Raw genomic sequence first — 8,808 nt, forward strand, 5'->3', positions numbered from 1 at the left:
CCATCTCAAAAAACAAAAAAAAGTACAACAGGCACTATAATATTTATTCACTCTTTTAAAGGTGACTTTTAACCCAAATGGTTCTAAATGGGCTCTAGTTATCACATAATGTCTTCATTGTCACATGATGTCTTTGCTTTTTCTAAGAGTGATGACTAAATTAACCAGTTGAATTAAGAGAAAAAGATATGTTAGTATTTGGCTGTTTTTATTTACAAATATGTAAATAAAATATGTAAACGGTATCGCAAAATATATCTTCAATTTAGTTAACTAAAATTATACGCTGAAAATGAATAAGAAAAAAATGCATCAACTACAATTTCAGAATGCATATTAATTGTGCTTGTAATTTTCTAAATATTCTGATCCCATGTCCAGACCAGCCCTTCCCTAGACACTGTTGAGTGAATGACTGACTCCACTGAATGGCATCAGAATGGAAATCATGAGCAGGGCAGATGGCCATTCTGTTCACTTGAACTTAAGATCTTTAGTTTTACAGAATTCATTAATAAATAAGAGCTATATTCTATTACATTTTTTCTGGAAGCTAGTACAGTGGAAGCCTAAAACTGGGCTAATTCTCTTGGCATTCAGTTGGATTTATGAAGGGAGCCAGTTGTATCATCTGTTGAATGTGTTTCGCCCCATGTTCATTCAGGACTAGGCAGGCATATGAATTGCTTGACTATTCTAGTCGAACGTGGCTGGTGTAATGGAGTGTGAAGAACAAAGCAGCCACTTCTGGAAGGAACTGAATTCTTTTGTCATGGCATGCTTGGAAATGCAAATCCAACCTTCACAATAGACTCACGGTGGAAGCCATGAGGTTCTGGTCATCCTGTGTGCCCCAGAGCTGTTGTACCTCCTCTGGGGGTAATCTGGCTCCCAGAATCACCCACGTTGGCCAGATTGGAGCCTTCTGTTAGACGGAAATGGCTAATCCATATCTCACGAAGACTAGATCTTTAACTACTGAAGGGAACATGTACTGTCCTCCATTTTATCAGAGGCTGTATCTAAGTTCCAGTTGCTTTCTGATGATAAATTCAACAGGAATAGAAAACAAAAAATTTACTTACATAGGAAGTGGGTATGAGTAATCTACATTTAGACTTAAATGTATCAGAGTGTACCCTTCTATGTTAATTATCAAGAGAGTTTCATGCTAAATATAGAAGTGGTAATCACCCTGTAATTTTCTATTTTATGCTGCTTTACTATGCACTGTGCCCTGTGAGGGTGCTGTGAGTTCTCATTTGTTTATTTAAAGATTATATTATTTTATATCCCCAATCAATAAGACATTCTATTAGATACTATAGAGGGAAAGAGAGTCTTAGGGTTCCTTCTCTTGCTCCAAGAAGATTATAACCTAAGGATGAAACCCTCAGAATCTGAGTAACTCTAAATAATCCAGGGTATGAAGAACTAATTCCATGACATATAAATCAGGAGTACCACAGATTCAAAGGAAGTTAGTCAAAGAAGTCAGGAAAAGCTTCGGGGCTGAGTAGGCATCCCCGAAATGGAGAAAATGTTTCCAGCAGAAACCATGGAAAGGGCCAACTTCAAAAGAAATTTACAAATCAGCCATTTGTCACTTTTGGCCTTTGTACATTTCAGAGCACAGGAAAATATGGATTGAGAGGTAAGTTTGCTCAAAGCACTGGTCTTAAAATACTTGCTAATCACAACTGATTTGGTGATTTTACAGACAATTGGAAGCTACTGAAGACTTCTGAGAAAGAAATGCTATAGTTTGATATTCTTAACAATTCATATCCGGCAGTAGGGTGGCAAGGTTGTGCCTATCATAGACAGATGTGATCTCGGGGGTCATGTATTCCATCCCTCCATCCGATCCTTGAGGAAGCTGAGATGCACCCAGAGTTTGAGAGTGGACAGATCCCAATTCCTTTTACACATCCCAAATCCTTTTACATCTGGCCAATTGTTCTTGCTAATATCACTGTTGAATGATCACAATTCTTGTGTTTTTTCATAAGATCATTTTCTGAAAAAATTCACAGAATTACTGATATATAATTCTGTTCATTGATTTTTTAAATAATATATTCTCTCTATAGCAATGGAGTGTCCCCTTATCTAAAATTCACGTTTTTTTAAACTTGATTTGCCAAAATCTGACATTAATCAATATTCTCTGCCTTTTTCTTAGAGGTTGCCTAGGAAAGATTTTGGAATCCAGGCAGGAGACACCTCCTAGGTCTTCCTAAGGATATCTCTGCATATCCTTAAACATAGTCTAAGAACTCTTCTGAAGGAAAGACTAAGTGGTGAGCAATTTTTTACCTGGATAGCTTCATTTGTTTTATTCAGGTAGAGAGATTAGCAGCATCTTGTGACTAATGGTCAATGACTTTTTTTTAGAGTTAAAGCACAATGAAAACTTAATGAAGTCTTCCTGGTACATTAACTTTCTATGAGAAATATACATAAGAAATACATGCTCAGCACTTGAGTGACTCCATCTGAGTTTTGTAGGTATTCCTGACTTAACAATTTTGTTCCACAAACACTGCATATCTATTTTGTAAAAGCACTGTATTTAGCAACTCTGTGAAATACAAAAATCACATATGAAGTGGATATTTTCCTCAAGGACCTTTTAAAATGTAAGTTAATTTTCTTGTGTTTAATACTGAAAAGATCTGAAAATCTGGTTTAGAAGGCAAGCTGAACTACCAGTTGGCAGAAGAGATAGATATCGCATAGTAATATGAGACCGAATGTAATCAGAGCTATTATCAAAGTCTAACCCTGGGAACACAATGCGAGGTTAATTACAAATGTGAACATGAGTCACATGTTCCTGAGCATCTATTATGTGCAAGCATTCTTCTAGGGGTATTAGGGGTTGTGTGAGAGAGTGAAGCAAATATGAGAGGTGGTTCTTGTTCTAGAGGAGAAAGACGGGCATGCACTCAAAATACAAAGCATCTGCTGAAAGTTCAGTAAGAAAGGTTCAGACAATATTACGGATTTTGGGAGATGACTCCATTTATTCTATTTAGGGCTCTGAGAGGACACCATAAAGTAGATGGCATTTCAATTGGGTCTAAAGGTGAGATGGGATTTTTTTTTCTTCTTCTTATTTTTTTAACTTTTATTTTAGGTTAAGGGGTACATGTGCAGCCTTGTTATACAGGTAAATTGTGTCTCACAGGGGTTTGGCGTAGAGACTATTTCATCACCCAGGTAATATGCATAATACCTGACAGGTAGTTTCTTGATCCTCTCCCTCCTCCCACCCTTCACCCTGAAGTAGGCCCAATGGCTATTTTCTCTTCTTTGTGTTCATATGTACTCAATGTTTAGCTCCCATTTACAAGTAAGAACACACATATTTGGTGTTCCGTTCATGTCTTAGTTGGCTAAGGATAATGACCTCCAGCTCCATCCACATTGCAGCAGACGCGATTTCACTCTTTTTTATGGCTGCATAGTATTCCATGGTGTATACGTACCACATTTATTTATCCAGTCTACCACTGAGGGGTATTTAGGTTGATTCCATGTCTTTGTTATCATGAATAGTGCTACAATGAACATATGCGTGCATGTGTCTTCACGGTAGGATAATTTTAAAAAATTTTTTATTTCAGTAGGTTTTTGGAGACTAGGTAGAAACTTACATGAATAAGTTCTTAGTGGTGATTTCTGAGATTCTGATGCACTCAACACCTGAGCAGTATGCACTGTACCCAAGTGTAGTCTTTTATCCCTTGCCACCCCCACCCTTTCCCCACAAGTCCCCAAAGTCCAATGTGTCATTCTTACTCCTTAGCGTCCTGATACTTAGCTCCCACATATGAATGAGAACATACAATGTTTGGTTTCCCACTCCTGGGTTATTTTACTTAGAATAATATTCTCCAATTCCATTCAGGTTGCTGCAAATGCCATTATTTCATTCCTTTTTATGGCTGAGTAGTAGACCATGGTATTATATATACCACATTTTCTTTATCCACTTGTTGATTGACAGACATTTGGGCTGGCTCTATATTTTTACAATTGCAAGTTGTGCTGCTATAGACATGCATTTCCAAGTATCTTTTTCATATAATGACTTCTTTTACTCTGGGTAGATAACTTAGTAGTGGGATTGCTAGATCAAATGGCAGATCTATTTTTAGTTATTTAAGGAATCTCTACACTGTTTCCCATAATGGTTGTACTAGTTTCCATTCCCACCAACAGTGTAGAAGTGTTCCTGTTTCACTGCATCCACACCAACATCTATTATTTTGTGATTTGTTGATTATGGTCATTCTTTCTTTCTTTTTTTTTTTTTTTTTTTTTGAGGCTTTTTTTTTTTTTTTTTTTTTTTTTTTTTTTTGAGACAGAGTCTCACTCTGTTACCCAGGCTGGAGTGCAATGGCGCGATCTTGGGTCACTGCAACGTCTGCCTCCCAGGTTCAAGCGATTCTCCTGCCTCAGCCTTCTGAGTAGCGTGCCACCGTGCCCAGCTAATTTTTTTGTATTTTTAGTAGAGACGGGGTTTCAACATTTTGGCCAGGCTGGTCTCGAACTCCTGACCTTGTGATCCACCCGCCTCGGCCTCCCAAAGTGCTGGGATTACAGGCATGAGCCACTGTGCCCGGCAGATTACGGTCATTCTTACAGGAGTGAGGTGGTACTGCATTGCAGTGTTGATTTGCATTTCCTGATGATTAGTGATGTTGAGCATCTTCCACATGCTTGCTGGCCATTTGTATATCTTCTCTTGAGACTTGTCTATTCATGTCCTTAGCCCACTTTTTGATGGAATTTTTTGTTTTCTTGCCGACTTGAGTTCTTTGTAGACTCTGGGTATCAGTCCTTTGTCAGATGTACAGATTGTGAAGATTTCCTCCCACTCTGTGGATTGTCCGTTAACTCTGCTGATTATTTTCTTTGTTGTGCACACTACCATGCCAGGCTAATTATTTTTTACTTTTATTTTTTGTAGAGACAGGGTTTCACTATGTTTCCCAGGCTGTTGATGAATAGTTCTAGTTAAGAGCTACTTATTAAAACCTGAGATTTTATCATATTTCCATTCAAACCTGAGATACAATGATTCTATGATTTCATATGATAAGGAACTCCCCTGAGGCAGGCTAGCCAGCTATTTGATTCCTTATTTTTCATTCAGGGAAACTGAGTCTCAGCAATTCAGTGACCTTCTCCGGTTTTGCCCATGCCCTAAGCCTGCAGTATTTCTCATATTAGATGATCAAGCCACTTTGGTGGTGTCCTGGATATGACCTGTCTGGCGAGGCATTTCCTGTTAGCCACTACTCAGAGAACTCCTTTCTGTCAGAGGGCTGCCTAGGACATCCACAGGGCCTGGTACACGTGGGCTTCCCCTCCAGGTCCTGTGGACCCTGGCTGTACTGCCATATTCTGGCAGGGCTGGAATCTACCTGCAGTGCCTTCTAGCACAGCATGGGACTCCCTCATCCTCTGGGGAGAAAAGGGGCTGGCCCAGCCATCCCCATGCCCCAGAGAAAAGGAAGCTTGCAGAAACAGTCCACTAATGCCCAAAACCCAGACGTAGGAGGCTGAAACCAAATAACCTTCACTTTCAGAACAGTGACTGAAAATGAAACTTCAGAATGAAAATGGAGCCCTTGAAATTCATGGGACGATCTTCCTAGTCCATCTAAGGACCTGCCCATTTGTCTTAACTTTCAACTGGGAATACATTGTACATATGAAACAGGGGTGTGTGTGTATCTAAAATATGTACCACTTGAAGACCTAAGTAAAAGAATACATATGCACAGAATACACAATCCGAGAAATAGAATATAACCAGAACTGTTAACATTCTCTCTGTCCTGCCCCTCCCCCACCAAGGATAATCGCCTCCCTGATTCAGGGGTTAAGCATTTCCTTTTGTCCTCATAGTCTTACTACACATGTGTGCATCCCTAAGCAGCACACTGTTTAGTTCTGCTTGTTTTTCAACTTCGTATCATTGGAATCACACCATTGTGTGCTGTCTTGCTTTTCTTGCAGTGCATGGTGAGATTTATCCTTCACTGATGCAGACTGCTGGAGTTCATTTTCACACTCAGTTGTCTTGGAGGGAACAAGTGATAGGTGCTGTAGATATCATTGGAGAACTGCAGCTGGAGCTCAGGGCTGCCTGTCAGGAGCTCAGCCACCTGTCCCACCTGAAATGGCATCTTCTCCAGGATCACAACGGCATCCTCTCCAGCCTCATCCCCAGAGGTTTCAATCACCTTTCCATGTAGGAAAATGATTTTGTCCCGCGCAGACTCCCTCAGCACTTTCTGCAGTCTGAAGCCGGAGAACGGTAAGCGGACAGGAGCACAGGTACCGTTTCCAACGTCTGCCTTCTTTTCCTCCGTGCTGGCGACGTGCGCCTCCTCCAAGTCCAGCTCGCGCTTTCTCTTGCTGGGTTGAGGCTCTGCGTCCTCCGTACTGCCCGGGAGGCGGTGTGTGAGATGGGATTTCTAAACATAAAGAAATAAGGGAAGGATTATATCAATCTCGATCTCAACATTTTAATATTTGTATTTGAGTAAATCTGCTTAATACATATGAATATCAAAGAAACACTGGAGGAGTAACACGTGGAGTTGTGGTTGTTGGGAGCCTTCTCGCTTACTCTCTCTATGAAAGCAACACTGGAGGCTGTTATCCTTAGCAAACTAACACAGGAACAGAAAACCAAATATCGCACGTAATGATGAGAACAAATGCACACATAGAGGAGAACACCACACCCTGGAGAATGCGAGGGTGGAGAGGATCAGGATAAATAACCAATGAGTACCAGGCTTAATGCCTGGGTGATGAAATAATCTGTACAACAAACCCCCATGATGCATGTTTACCTATGTAACAAACCTGCACCTGTACATCTGAAATTTAAAATAAAAGTTTAAAACAAGAAGAAAGGAAAGTGATGCCCATGCAGCACAATGGTGGTTTTATGCTGTTGCGTTTGTGCTTGTCGTTTGTCTGATTAGCAGAATCACGTGGACTCTCCGCAGTACTCATCAAATGACTCATTCTCTCTAAAGGTCAAGGCCCAGGGAAACTCACCCACTTTTTACACAGGGAAACTCTAGGGAACATCACCCAGTGTAGAAGAAAAGCTAAAGCTGTGTGTGGGGACAGCAACAGCAGCGGAAAAGACCCCATGTATATGCAGGGATCGGATTGAACAATTTGAAACTCCAATGAACTTTTGCTATCCACTTTGCTGTCCCTTAGACTAGCAACATGAAAATGTCCTAATCATGACAGACACATCCCCCAGGAACTTATTCATCTAGAGTTATATGTGCATTTTACAGCAAGACGTAACTACTCTTTTCTTTCCCACTCAAGAAAGTATAGCAAAATTGAGTAACAATGGGGATTAGAGGACCTCTTTCCTCCTCCTCCTATATTTACATCTACATATATACAGTTTGTGAACATTGAGTACTTTTATACAATTATTAGAAACATATTGTTTGCAAAATACTTCACAACTTTTAAGACACATTTGAATATTTCAAAAATATATTGACACAATTGGAAAAAGACTAAGCCAGTTATTTGCCCATCCTCCTGCCTTGTCCAAGAAGGCTCTAAGAAGATTGGTACAGGCATCTGCTCTTAAGATTTTCTCAAAATAAAATCCAACTGAATTCACCTGGAAACAATTCATTTGTTTCCAGACTCACTTTATTCAAGTTGAACGCTGAAAGAAAGTTTTGTTAAGGAAATGCTTCTCTATTAAGCCTCATTTCCAGCATGTTAAAAAATTATGCACTAGTAAGTTTGAACCTGGACAAATATAAGTTGATTTTCATTCACTGAAAAATTAGAAGTTTGAATCATTATGCATCTAGTGTGCAATATTATAAAAAGTAGCAAGTATATAATTCTGCCTATTCCTAAAACCTACCTAACTAGGATATTTATTCAATACAGAAATAATCTGTTAAAGGTGCAACTAATATATAAATAAAAAGGTCACAGTAAAACATGTGCTAGGCAGTCTATGTTTATGATCCCCTGACAGGAAATGTATAAATAGGGAAAAATTACCACTCATTCACAAGAGCTTAATGAAACAGAACTAAATTCCCACACATGCTATCCATTGGGTTGGGAACATTGGCAATTTCCCAGTTTCATGCAGAATAGCATTGTTCAAGTCACATCTGAAACAAAGGTCATTTTTTCTCCCTCGGTCAAAATAGTAAAACCGTAACTGTTCTAGAAGTTTTCATTTTTCTTAATGTTAATTTAATGGGTATTTTTTTTCCCTCCACCCCTGAATGTACATGATTCAGGGTTATGCTGTCTTGAAAAATAAATCTGTTCCATGTAGTGTGACATGGGAACTACAGTTAATTGATGTTTATTGCAAGGTAAAATAATTTATAGTGTCTAATAAGCATTCACAATTTAGAGCCTGTTCACAACAGCTTCCTGAAATAACGGAATCGTGGGGTATATAAGTCTGTTTAGAAAGGCTATTAAAAACATTGCATTTATTTAACCATGGAATCTAATTCAGCTATAGACAGGATGAGGAATCAAGTACCAGCAAATGCTGCTATGGCTAAGTCTGGTAATGGGTAATTGAAAGGCTGCAGTGGGTAAGAAGACTTAAATATGGCCCAGATTTTAGACAAAGGCAGGCTTCCAGTTTTTGAATGTTCAGTTCTATTTCTGCAAGCCGCATTACTGTGTTGAGGCATATGAAGTTTCAACTATTTTTTTTTTTTTTTTTAATTCTTAAAGATGGGGTTTCACCATGTT

The sequence above is a fragment of the Cebus imitator genome, unplaced genomic scaffold (assembly GCF_001604975.1).
Source record: "Cebus imitator isolate Cc_AM_T3 unplaced genomic scaffold, Cebus_imitator-1.0 Scaffold794, whole genome shotgun sequence".
NCBI lineage: Eukaryota > Metazoa > Chordata > Mammalia > Primates > Cebidae > Cebus > Cebus imitator.